Source organism: Coturnix japonica, chromosome 3 (genome assembly GCF_054131305.1).
Source record: "Coturnix japonica strain WE chromosome 3, WE-NBRP24, whole genome shotgun sequence".
NCBI lineage: Eukaryota > Metazoa > Chordata > Aves > Galliformes > Phasianidae > Coturnix > Coturnix japonica.
Window position 1 is genome coordinate 14188366 of NC_140665.1, and position 14392 is coordinate 14202757.

The following is a 14392-nucleotide window of genomic DNA, read 5'->3' on the forward strand; positions in this document are numbered from 1 at the left end:
CAATCCCACACTAGCAACCCTTCCATATCATAAAATGAGCTAAGAGGTGGGACTGGCTTCAAGGAGTTTAGCTTGCGGTGCTAAGTGTCAACATCAATTACAAAGGAACAAAGATTTCATGAACCTGCAAACACCACAGGGAACCCCATTAGCTGTGCTGACAGGCAGTTCTCTAAATGGCTCGCCCAAAGCAATTTCTGTGTAGGTTCCCATGCTACAACACTATTTAACACCACTCTTACCCCCTCCTCCTCCTCCTGCCACCAACCCTGGTGATGTGTCTATCCTGACATCCTCCAGCTCTGGTATCTGCATGGCAACCAGGTCTGTGTGTTAGGGGCACCAAGGAGAAGCTGCAATCCTGCAAATGCCATTTGGGATGCACGGGAGAGCACAATCATTCACAAAGAGGTCCAGGATGGTAGTGATTCTGCTTCTGCCACAAACAGCAAATGGCTTTTAAATTAATGTTGTTGAATAAACAGCAGTAAAAGAGGAAAAAAAGGCTTGCTGCTCACCTTGAGTGCCTCTGAAACTTGGGACCATGTAGGGAAGCTCAGCTGTCAGGTGAAGCATGGGGTCAAGCAGTTTCTGAAGTCATCCATTCAGTAGTGCTGAAAAGATAAAAGATTACAATGGCATATAAGATGCAAGACATAATCAAATCCAATGATATGTTTCACCTAAAAGGAAGGGGAAGATCTGGATATACTGTGTGCTGTATGTCTTCCAGGAGATGAATAAGTGATTGGAAACTTATTCATACACTCCATAGGCTTCTGCCATTCACTAAATGGTGGGTAATAAACCTTATTGGATTTCATATTTTGTGGGAAATTACTCTTTCATTGCTTTGTCCCTTTAAGGGCATTCATTTAGTAAAATATTGTATAGGTTTTATTGCATCAAAAGGAATAAAAGATTTTAAATGAACGTTAATGCTCTCTCAAAGTGCAAGAGCCAGGGACTTCAAGCTAAATTCACAGCTAGAAGCAGAAATCTTTCATAAGCTTTGTGCATTCAAAAAGAAAAACTTCGGGTATAGAAGAGTCTCATTTTAACAATACTTAGGTCTCCTTTCTTCTGTTTTTCACACAGGTAACCTCTCTCACCTCCCCTCAGTTTTTCTTGTCTTCAAGTTTCTATTAAACCTCCTCACTCTCCTTTTGCCTCAACTCCTTTTTCCTTCTGCCCAATACACCAGTTCCAGCAAAGAACATGCAAAGAACTCTCCATCCTATTTCAGAAGTGTCTGTCTGGCGCTCACCACTTGTAGTTTTCCTTTTTTTTTTTTATCTCCCCACAGGCTATTTATCAACACATCTGGGAATCGCAAAATAACACAGTCTCTGTTTCTGGCATTATTGTTCCTGAGCAGGGGAAGTACCATAAAAGCAAGAAAAACCTCTTATTCCCTCAGTTTCCAAGGCTCACAACCAATTTCCCTGAGGCAAGTCAAACTGACAAGTTCATGAAGATTTCCCACGGATCTAAAGATACTGCCTTCTCTCATACTGCCAACTGCAAAGACACTTCAAACACCTCAGTCTGTGTTTCATACAATCTTACTTTACCCAGGTATATTTTCATAGGCAGCTACTTTCTACACATCTGCCATTGCCATGCCCATCGTTCTGGCACAGGTCAGTTATACAGCATGGATGCATCTTCTCCAGGTGGTGCCTATTTTTGACTGACTATCTTGTTCTCTTCTTCATCTAACCTGATGCCATTCCCCCTTCCTTCTGCAAGTTCTCCTGCAGAAAATTTAATCATTAGAATGGCTTAGGTTGGAAGGTACCTCAAAGTTAATCTAGTTACAAACCTCCCTGGTTGCAGGCAGGGTTGCCAACCACTAAGTTGAACACCACATCAGGTAGTCCAGGACCCATCCAACCTGGCCTTGAATACTCCAGGGGCACCCTCAACCTCTCTGGGCAGCCTGTGCCAGGGCCTTACCACCATCTCTGTGAAAAACTTCCCTCTACATCTAATCTGAATCTCCCTTCCTTAAGCTTAAAGCCATTTTCCCCCATCCAATCACTCTCTACCCATGTAAAAAGTTGATTTCCCTCCTGTAATGATGACAATTAATGATGACAAATCCAGCCTCCTCACATGCATACACCTAACCTCTGGGAGCAGACCTGTAGGTGAACAAGCCACTGCTTTTGAGATGCACAGTCAAGGATAATAATCCCATTTTAATTCTGTTTCTCAGGCACACAGTCTAATCTGCATGCAAGCCAGTGACTCAGACCAGAGTTACTATCAGAGACAAACACGCTCAGTGCCTTGTAGGTCTAGGGCTGGTTGTAGGAAAGTCTTTAAAGGGGCACAGCGTCCCCAGGATTTAATCATACCAAACAACATTTTTATGTGTCAAGATACATACATATAATCAAGAGCAAGCCTCCAATTAGGTAATGAAATTGCCCATTTCTGCTCTTATTCAAATCTTCTAATTCCAATTCAGTAATGAACTTTATTTTCTGTGACTTAAAGAATGATTTGCTTTGTTTCATGTCTCAGCATCTAAAGAAGCTTTGACAAGGAGCATACCTAGAGTTTCTGATACAAGTATAATAAATCTAATGTTGTCAAGCATGGTGGCATTTTTATTTTATTTTCAAAGAAAATTTAATCTAACTTCCCAGGGGATTCTTCTCTCATGTCATAACAAAGTCTGGCTTGTAATGGATTTCCCATTTTTCTTTCTGTCTCGAATAATGACAAAATTGCTGCAAAGGGAAGCAGCATTCTATAATATGCCACAAAATGCAAGTGGGAAGTGACAGTTGTCTCAGAATGGCATCACAGGTCTAGCATCTTAAATCTAGCATCATGGGTACTTAACTGGTTAACATCTCACTGCCATTGCTTTCCACCAGATGTGGAGCACAAGGAAAGTACAAGTGGAATAGGAAAGAAAGCAGACAACAGAGGAAAATAAAGAAAACACATAAATCAATCAGTAGCATTGAAGGAGCACACGTTCAGTTGATAAAATGTTGGTACAAAGCAGCTGAGAAACTGCTTCACAAATATTCATCTCCATATGTCATTCTACATATAAGATTTTTTTTTAAATTAAATTTATTTCAAGCAATAGTATTTAATGGAAACTGTGTATGCCTTTTGGAAGAAGGCTACTGTTATATTCCATTGTAAACCTCTATGAATCAAAGGATTAAAAACCACTTCTCTCTTCAATGACATAATTTTCTTCAACCAATTTTAAAATCCTTTCACTGCTGCAGAGAATCCTCATAAAAGTAATATTCTCTCCCATAATAGGTATGACTGGATCTATTTTACTAGCTCAAAACTGCACTGGACATTCCTAGCAGAAAGATTATGCTCATTGTACACAAAGTCATATTTGCCACTTAAAAACGAAAAAAAAGTGTGGCTTTTTCCCCTGTGTTTCTCATTGCAGACCTCAGGCAAGGAGTTCAGAGCTCAGTAATTAGTGGATGAGCAACCTCACACTTGCAGAACCTCATGTTCTGTAACACTGATGGTAGCACAAAGTCGTCATGGGAACCCGGAGGTAATAGTCCTGCTTGTATCTCAGCATGCATTTACACAAATCCTGATTTGCTCTGTTGGCTGTACCTTCCAACAGCTCAGATCTTTTACTTAAGAGGTCATTCCCTATCAAGCCTGATCAAGACCCAAGGTCCTTTATACAGCCCTTGTGGATTCTGCTGCCTCTTCTCCCTGCTTACTGTTAACAGTACTTGCTGGGTCTTCTCTGCAGCCAATCCCAAAGCACTCAACAAGACAACTACAGTCATTATTTCCATCCAACAGGTGAAACAAAATGAGCAACAGACAGATGCTTTGCCCCATGCTCAGTGGACACTCATTAGACGTCCACAGCAAGGTGGGTGCTGCTGGCGGCTCTTCAGCCTCACAGCTGATCTGCTCTGTGCTAATGCAGAGAGGAAGAGAGGGAATTGTGTAATTGTTCTGAAAGCTTGCCAAGCAGCTTGTTTACAGGGTTTAACTGTCTGTAGTATAATTTAATACGGGGAAAACTGTGCAGCTTTCTGTTACTTATGACATAAGGTAGCTCATTTCCTCATCCTACCATGACAGAAGAAAAGTGACCATGTGGATGGGACAGCTACTGAATGCAGCTGAACCTCTGCCCTGTTCTGTATCTCAAGGTACCTGGGTCTCTATTCCAGGTGCAAACTGCTTGAAAAGATGCCCAGCTCAAGGGGATCCAGAATGAAAATAAGAAGGAGGCTACATTTCCCTTGCTAGGCCAGTGTCGCAGCAAGGAAGAAGCTCTTCTTGCCAGGGGCTGCTGGAAGATACTGCTGTGAGTGGTTTCTAGCCACCCTCCTCCCATCCCTCCCACCCCTACTTTCTCTTTATTTTTGAGAGGTTGAAATATCACAGGATAAAGAGAGTGCAGCTGTGTTGGGGAAAAGAAACCAGTCACGCCTCAGCAATTTATGGACAATTTCCCATTAATAAGAGATAATGGAGTGCAGTTCAATGGATTTGCAATTGTACATTTGCTCTTTGAGAATATGGACGGGAATCTGACAGCATTTTGCTCCTCTCAGAAATGGCATTACCATGATTTTGTATATCCCATTGTACAGAGAGAGGTTTGGACAGTCTGAAATGCTTGAACAGCCTATTAGAAAAGCGCAGGCGTATCCAGTTACTGAAATGACCCCAAATAACTGTTACTGCAAAGGAAACATCTGATATACATTATCCATGAGCTCACAGCTCCCACCTGCACGTGCTCAGCTGGCCAGCACAAGGTGCAGGAACAGAGTTCTGCTGGTCTCGGTGATCACAGGCACAACTTGGTTTTCCTTGTGAGAGAGGCTGAAGAAAAACATGACAAGGGATGCTCCATGAGACATGAAGCTTCAGATCGTGGATTTGCATGCTATTTTCATGGCAGGTCGGCATGCTTGATATATGTATATTTGATTCAAGCTTTTTTTTTGGAAAGGCTCTCCTGACCACAGCTCTCCCTCCCTTAACCTTATAATTGTCTGGAGTTACTCCACCATTTTGCACTGAAAATTAATGCAGGAGAAATACCAGATTACCACAGGTAGGAAGACTTAGGGGTGAGAAGCACAAGTCAGTTGCAGAGTGATGAGTTTCTATGGGAGTTTTCTCCTAGACCTTGACACTGAGGACAAGATTCACCCCTACAGAACCAAGGACTCATAGTGCCAGATAAATCTGCTCACCTATGACTGTTCGTCTTCAGAGTCCCTCTAGATATGGAGATACTCATCCTGGAAAGGCACATGTGTTAATGGTGCACACAGTTCCTCTCAATTTCAATTTGCAGTTCTCTGGTAAAATTGACCCCTTTCTGAATACCTTATAAACAGGGGCAAACAGAAGTGTATTTCTCATCAGTGATTTCTATACACACCCTCTGATACACGTCCTGCCTAAAATCAACTTTTCCATCACTAAGATTAAAAGCAAGCAGAAAAATTCCAATTCAAATTCATCTCTAGACTCTCAGTCTGTATTCTCTTGGAGATAATATGATTAAAGTTCCCAGTGAATTACGTATCATCAGTTATTTTACAAGTCAACAATTATATCTGATGCCTTATTTTAGTCTTTCACTGTACTAACATTTTGTTTGTTAATCCTACAAAATGCATTTTAAGCATTTCTCCAAAGTGACAGCAGTGAAGTGTGAGACCTCTTTTCTCCTCGGTATACTGATAAGTTATTTGCTTATAAGAGTCCAAATACAGAGGACACTGCTATCCAAAATAAATGAATCCGCTTCCTACTACCCCCCTGCACCAGACTAACTGCACTGACAAATACCATCTCAACCATTACATTTGTAATGAACTTATGAAATGTATTTCAAGTCATAAGCTTCTACAGTAAATCTAAATTTCACCGAAGTTTTGCAAGCAAGTCTTTTTTTGCAGAACTCTTTGGAGTCTATTACTATTTCCTAGCTTAAAGCATCTTTTAGAAGGAAATGAAATCAGAATAAACCAGAAATAGCCAAATCAGTCCATTTTCAGGCATAGATGAAAGTGGGGTTGTAAGAACTGAACATGCAAACCTTTAATTTGAAATTTCCTCTCAAACAACTTCCCAGACGCGATCCAAGTTCACAGCACAGCCTGAAATTAGTCACATTTGGTATGATTTCCAGTTTCAGTGCAGGTCTCTCACAGCTGCTGGCATTTCCAAAGGATGCAGATTTGAGGCAATGCCACAAACAGCCACAGTGGCTGGAGTGTGAGTGCTCTGTGCTCTTTTTAAGCTGGAGTTCTAACTGTGATATCTGATCTCTAAAAATTAAAACCACAAATCTTTCTTGCATGGAAACATTACTTGTCATAAAGAAAACTGATAGCCCAAAGCACCTTCCTTTGCTCAAGGCTGCAAGCTCTCCTTCCTGCACCTATATCCTGAGACCAAGGCACACAGCATCCAGTCACTTAGTGGAAGGCAGAGGCACTTTCAAGATGGACACATAAAGAACAATGATCTCGCTTATCTTTCACAAACAGAGAAGTTTGGTGATCCTTTTAAGGGCTCTTCCATCTCTATGCTCAGCAGTGCTGAGCTCTGCTCTATGTGACAACAACATGGCCAGACAGAATGGCATGGAGCTGTGCCACGGGAGGGTTGGAGGGTCAAGGAATGACCTCAGAGGGCACTGGGCACAGAACAGGCTGCCCAGAGCAGTGGGCACAGCCCTGATTGCATGAGCTCAGGGAGCATCTGGACACCACTCTCAAACACTGGGTTTGTGTGGTGCTTTGTAGAGCCAGGGGTTGGACTCATTGATCCTTGTAGGTCCCTTCCAACTCAGGATACTCTACGATTCTGATTTAAGAGCAACATTTAAGAGCTGAAAGGACTCCCCAGTGCTTCAGATGGTGCAGTCCTTGCAGGTCTAAAAATACCAAACATTCAGCAAAGCACAGAGCTCACCCTCAACAGGTTCAGGCTCAAGGGGAAAAAGATGTGCTTTGCATTTCAGAACATACCCAGAGATATCTCATTTACTTTAAAAACAGCGAGAATTGCAGGAGGCATCTTTATAGATTTTTTAAAATAGCTTGGATGAAAACCAACTCTCCTAATGAAAAACAATAGAAAATTACTTAGCTATTAATCTCGTGCTCAGAGGCAATTATTTCCCAACTGAGATTTCTGTGTTTTTTGGTTTTTTTAAAAAAAAAATAATCATACAGATGATTTTGGAAAGATGACAAGTCTGCTTCTCAGCCCCCCCTTTCTCTTGCTGTGTCCTAATTTGCATAAATATGACATTAAAATTGAGAGAATCACTTTAAAAAACAATTACTCCATCAGCAAAGCCTGACAGTGCAGAACTCAACTGCACCACAGAGATCATCTTGGTGATCATCATTTACTGACACTGAAACACCTCTCACTTCTAACAGGACAGCAGTTCAGAGGCATGTTTTTGAATGATCTAATAGTTGAACGTGTGCAAATATCATTATTCTTAGATGCACTGCAATAGAATAATAATCCCACACTGAGCACCTGTGGGGGCTGTTCAGCCCAAGGGGGGTTGAAGGGCTATGGAAGATCTTAACCATGTCGAGAAGAAAAATAACTAGACACCTTCCTATTATCACGCTGTGCTTGTCTCTGGAAGCTTTTGTTCCATTAGAAACTTGTTAATTGCTGCCTTAGTAACAAAGGAACAACATGCTGTGGTGGGACTATTAGGAATCTACATGGTTTGTTCACCCTTAGAAATGCAGAGGGTTTAATTGGCTACCTGTTCTTAGAAGATGCAATAAAGTGGGATAATCAATGGTGTCAGCATATGATAATAGAGATTCTTTGCAATACAGAAGAGGAAACACAGAACCTAACTAATAAACAGCTATAGCATACAAAAGAGCTGGATGCAGAATTTGTGAGAAGTCGTGCACAGCCAAAAAAACACCCCTAAGAAAGTTAGAGAGCAGTCATCACTTCAACTATCTGATGAGACATCCTCCAGTTCACCACGCAGATCTGCAGTCTCAAATGCAAAACAGATAATTATAAGTCAGTTTGTCCAGAACACCCACTGCTCAATTGTATCAGCTTGCTAATAAATAACTCCCTTACTACAGAAAAGCAAGGGCTGAAATACTTCTTCAGTCCTTACTGGCAGAACAGGAGCTTTCTGTAAGCCTCTTCCTGCTTCCAAATAACCTGTTTAACAAGTTCTTAAGTACTTGTCTCTTTTGGGAATGCATTAGTGGCATATTCAGAATAGGATAATACAGCCCTCACTCAACTTCCTATATTGGAGTAGAATAACTTAGAGAAGAACAGAGTTTGATGTTGTACACAATTCTCAAATCTACTAAGCTTGTAGTGCAAAATAACTGGATGACCCTCTAAGAAAATCCAACCAATACACTCATTGCATGAGAGTGCAGCCATGGTTCTTTTTAGACCATTTCTTAATGACATTTTGGCTTCTACAGATGGGCAGACAGCCTCACATTTTTTCTTGTAAAAAAACAAGAAGTCACCATCTCCTTTTTACTTATTATCTCATTATATTTGCAAAGCAGAAGATTTCCCCCACTTCCCAAGTAGACAGTGATAACTGTTTCACTGTTATTGTTTATTTTCTTATAGAGTATTATACTTATATATACTTATTATTCTTATAGAGTTTTATACTTGAAAAGCATTGAGTAACCTTTTCAGTAAGAGACACAGCAGAATGTTGAGCTCATGGCCTTTTCCCCATCCTCACAGCAAGCATCCTCAAACAGAGAGCCATCAGATGGACCCCAAGTAAATCCTTCTCTTAAACAAACACCCTTTCTTTACTAGCAAGTGGACTCTTTTCTTGTTTGTGTAGACTCAACAGTGTTTGGCATGAGACAAAGAAGCAGAAAGAGCTAAGGGTGACCACAAGGACTAATCATTTATTTTCCCAGAACATAACCCCTTTGTGCAAAGCAAATGCCAACTCTAACAACAGTTGTGATCGCAGCTTGTTTGCAAACCTCATTCTTCCCTCCCAGACCCTTTGGAATGTGGCAACAAAATACAATATAGGCAGGTTTAATTATCTAAAGAGACCCCAGCAAGACCAAAGGTATTTTCCTGCCAGGAGTCCAGACCTTTGGCTGGAAGAAAGTGGCAGATTGGAGGCTTCAGATTTACCCCACAGGACTCAGGCCTGGTACCTCCCATGCATTGCCAAATGGAAGGAACAGTCTGTTTGTGTCCTCGTATTAATTCCAACCTGTAATGAAGTTGGGAACATCGCAAGGTTTTAGCTGAATATGGGATTAGACCAGGCTTAGATATCTGAATAAATGAACTGACTTAATTAGCTCTCCTGAAACAAATTATTATACAGCACTCATTTCCAACTCTCATATGAACCCCAAAGAATTTTAGAACTGCATTAATTCCTTGAATAATAAATCTGTACATTTTTGCATACCTACTGCAATTATAATGGATAATGAGATTTTAATTAATCAGATCCAATTTTTTTTTAACACTGTTGAAGAATGCAGCTTCATTAGGGACCAATTTATTTAGTAAATCTTAGGGGAGAGGGTGAAAAATAAAGTAAACAAAAACAACAACAAAATCTTATGTTAAACTAGCTGATATTTAATAATCTTAAGAGCACCTGTCCTTCAAACGCCCTTATCATGAATGTGAACTCTGTATGCTATCAAATGCTAATCAAACAACTAACTCTAAAGTCAAAATGAAGTTATTAAATATCTTTCCACTTGGAATACTCTCTTGGTTTGATGCAAATAAAGTTTTTTTCTCCTGTAATCTGTATACTCTATACACAGAACATATTCTCTTGCTCACATGTTCTAAGCTTCCAAGATCTTATCAGTGACAACCACTTCTTATTACTAGCATGGCAAAGCAGCTATAAATACAATTATTAAATCTTTTTCTCCTGTTTTTCTACTTTTTCATACCGTTTGAGGAGACAGCAAAAGATTTCTCTCATGCAGTTGTCATTAATCATAAATCAGTTTCTGGTGTGACAGAGAGCAAAGATTTGGGGGGGGGAGGGAGCCTCATTAAATGAGATTAAAATTCCCTTAAAGCATAATTATTTTGCAAGAGAACCTTGGGCTGGATTTATGAGTATGTATTGTTAACTTTGGCTTACTACATTGACAAAGGTGACGCTGTTGGTCACAGGGAAAGAACATCACTGATGAGCACCACTTCTCTTGGAGACAATCTACCACTGAAGGAGAGAGGACTTCAAATTCTAATCCCAGGTTTGTGACCCTTCTTTCTGAGAAGCTGTTCACCTGGAGATGGCCAAGAAACTCAGGAGAACACCCTGGCAGAACATGGTCAGCTCTTGGGAGCATTTGAAATGAGGAAATAACAGCAGTACTTCTTCTTTAATTAACATAGACATTTTCATGTGAATCATTAAAGACTTAATTCTTTTTGTCCACTTTGCAGTGAACCTACATAGAACTGACACAGGGAGTATGTTGTCCTGATTCACTCTGAACCATTTCCCCTGAAAAACCACTTTCCTCAGAAAAAGAAGGTCAAATGAAAATGCTTGATTATATCTACCAATTGACAGCATACTCAGGCATTTTTCTCTCCGATTGTATTGTTAATCACTGCACTAAAATAAAATGCAATCCATTCTGAGCCATAGAGGAAGGACAGAGGTCACAGACACATCCACATCTGGGGCAGAGCTACAGTAGTCCAACCTTAAAGTCCCAATGTACAGCACCAGTTGGCTGAGCTCAAAGGATTAGGAAACTGTATACTTGATGCCTAGAGGAGATTTTCCTTTCTGTATCTCCCGGCTTTTGCACAGCCTTAAAAACCTGGGCCTTGTGAGTGCTTGGCAGAACATAGCCAGATGTATTCACCTTGGTCTTTCTCTAGGCAAAGCTAACAAAAATTGAACAGATTTTCTTTTGTTTTCCTTTCCACAGACACACTCATTATGTGAACCAGCTCCTAGCTGCACAGAGCAGCCCCTGGTTAAAAAAGCAGGTACCTGGCCTGGAATTGCAGTCAGCTTTCCTGGGCTGATCCTTTGTGCTGCTTCTCTTTGGCAGCTCCCGCATCCTGTGCCAGAAAGCTTGTTCCAACAGAAGGCCAAAACAACAGGGATGCAGAGGATGCTAAATGCCATCTGACCCAGAAGAACTGAGGACATGGAGATCAAACACTGTTGGAAAGTTTTGTTCAGGAAGTCTTAAGAAAAAAAAAAAAAGAGATTTTCTCCAAAGTCAAAGTGGTTTTGCACAGGTCTCCGTGGGAAGAAACTTGCCATTTCTCATTAGCATCAGAGCTAACACTACTCATCTGTTAATTCCAAGCTTCATTTGCAAGCTGCTGATATGTTGCGCTCAACTATGAGTCCTGAAATGCTTTTCTGAGCAATTCCCCTCACCCCACCAATTTAGATGCCCTCCCTCCCCACCAATCTAAATTTGCTTTCATGTGCTAGGAAAACAAACAAGCAGAAAAAAACCTAATGTGTGAATTTGCCACTTCTCAACATCTTGTCCTCTTAATTTGTACCATGCTGGTTTGTTCAGCACAGAAACAGCACTGGGAGCATAGTAAATTTAGCAGCAAGGCAGGGTGGGCTGAGGGGAGAGCAGAGACCCTCTGGCTGAATCTGATCTCCTCCCTGTGCCTCTCCAGCAGGTTTCATTGTGCCCTCACTGACTGCAGCTTGGAAATGCTGCATCCTTACACAGCTTCTGCATCATTTTACCCTGCTTCCATCACGTTCCATTGTGGGCCCAGCTCCTTTGCTCATCCTTTTCACCTTCAACTCTCTTGCTCACATTTATGACCTTAATTCCAGCCACTTCCTCTGAGTCCTCCATGTTTTCCTCACCATAAGCTGTTGGTATTGTATACAAGATGACAGCAAGTGAGGTCACTGAGCCCAAAGACCAGCTCTACTGAGAAAATATGATGAAGGTATTATGATGCAAAAGCCACTCAGGGAAGATGTCTCTGGACTGAGGTGAAATGGAAAATTATCTGAAAGCAGTGAGCAAATATGTTTTCCATCTGGGCCTAAGGAACACAAGGGGAAGCCTTGGCAAGATGCTTTATGCAAAGGACAGGCAATTTGGAGGAAATAAGTAGCTGCAAATCCACAAGTTAATCCATGCAACTTCTTAGGCTTGTTGCCCATTCAGTTTGAAACAACAATTTGTTTAGAATAAATAGCAAGTTTTCCTCTTTAGATGTAAAAAAGGGCAATTGTAAATCAGAAATAGACATCTCAGAATAGCATTCTTTTTGGCGTTATAATGAGCTGATGGCCTTTGAAAAGGGGGAGGGAATGGCCAGCTTCATCTATATTGCGTTTATTTTATGTAACAACTTTTCATCTGAGATGAAAACTGAAAAGGACAGATCGGTTGTTAGCCCAAGAGAGCCAAGTCTCCTTGCATTTATGGAACAGAAACAGGCACGTAAGCCATGATAAGTGGTTATCTTTAGCCAGCAGTAAGACACTAGCTACAGAGAGAAAGTGGGTCAGAATCTGCACTAGTGAAAGGCACCTTGCACTTTTTGACAATTGACACCATAATTTTGGGTGTTTAACCTGCTCTCTTGGATTAATAGCCTGTATGCTCCTTGGGGCACTTGACAAGGTTTGCTGGCATCAGCAAAAAAATACATTCATTTAGCACCGGCAATACAAATATATAGACCTTCACCCCAACAATGTGAGACAGTGCCATCATCTGCTGATATGATCTTACATCACTCTTCAGAGCTCCTCATGAAGCCCAAGATAAAAGTGCCATGTGCACAGGGTGCTGGAATTTGTGCCTTCCCGAGCAGCCCTGATATTGGACTGGTCCTGCCAGAAAGCAACTTGAATGTCCATGGCTGACACTGTCTGGACAGAACAACCCTGAACAAGGTCTGGGAGAAACCCTGCACAATTACAGCCTAACGAACCAGTGCAAGCACCAAGCATATATAGGCATTTGCTTCTTACACTCCAATTACCTCCAGCACCTGTGTGAACAGCACAGCCCCAGATTCTAGTGTCACTACCACCATTGCTTGCTGCAGACATTTCTGCAAGGACTGGAGTATTCCCTCACCACCATAAATTCAGCATGTGGGCAACAGGTTTTTATTCATAGGTAGGTACTATGAACATATTCTGTTTGGATACAGGCAAAAAAATGTCTATCTAGAGACCCCTGTTACTGGTTGGAGACAGTTTGAACTCAATCATCCCCATGGGGCTGTTTCCTTGTAAACCAGCTCTTTGCAGTCAAGCTCCTTCTCCCTGTAAGAGATGCACCTGACCTCACCAGCCGCATGCAGATGAGGAAGGTTAGTGTATCACCTAGAAGCATTTGCTAATCCTTCACACAAGATCTGCTCCAGAAATGTTTGTAGCCATTCATGGTCTGTGACAAGCTATGTCCCCTCAAAAACCCTCGTGAGGAAGACACCTCCCAACCACAAGCAAACTGTTACTGATATTCTACTGCATGGTGGCACATGACACATACTCAATAAGGCCAAGTGTAGGACTTGTGCTCTACAGCAGATCAGTGCCTTGATATATTTTAATTATAGCTATATAGAGAAATAAGCATATGCACACAATGTGTTTATTTCACTCAATCAAACGTAATTTTAACAAACTCTGTTAAAGTGCAACAGTGTCTCTCAACTAAATTTTAAGTTTCAATGCTTTGCAATGGTATTTCTATAGGCGCAAGAAGTATTTTTATGTGTCGTGGATGCATTTCATTAAATAGTATAAATTTACACTCTGTTGTAAATGAATGTTCATTTCACATAGTAATGCCTTTACTGCAGAATGTTGCCATTTTAGTATTCACTGTAATCACTCCACTGTGTTGCAAGCAAATGTCATTTATATGGTATGTAAAAAATCAGAGCTTTCAATTTGAGGGATCTCAGTGTGAGGTATAAATACATGCAAGCCACGTAACACAAATAAACTTACTCCAGATGGTTGCTTATAGCAGATAAAATCAAATTTCACCATCCTTGGAAGTTAAATTCCCACTGCAATCGAGGCAATTCTGTACAGTTTCTGCTGACCAAAATGGCCAGCAAGTTAGCACCAATCCAAACACAATAAACGTAATGAAGTTTTTGCTACTAATAACAGACCAAACATTATGGTTTCTAAATGCTTTAACAGCTTTTCTGTAGGAATATTTTTGAGAACTCAGAGATTCCCTCAGCTGTGTGTCCCAGGAAATGCTCTGCCTGTAAATGTCTATGAACAGGACTATTGATACAATAAAATAAATGATTCTAAAAGCAACCATGCTTTATTTGCTCCTCTACCATTACAGCTGCCTGGAGTACT

At 40.9% G+C, this 14392-nt stretch overlaps 1 protein-coding gene across 4 annotated transcripts in view; it reads right to left on the minus strand.

The window, feature by feature from the left end:
• SPTLC3 (serine palmitoyltransferase long chain base subunit 3) overlaps positions 1–14392 on the minus strand; it is a 281441-nt gene that overhangs the window by 238161 nt on the left and 28888 nt on the right. For all 4 annotated transcript variants that reach the window (XM_015857148.3, XM_085542794.1, XM_085542797.1 and 1 more), the window contains exon 2: positions 519–614. The gene's annotated coding sequence lies outside the window, so the exon portion shown is untranslated. The remainder of the gene's footprint in view (positions 1–518; positions 615–14392) is intronic.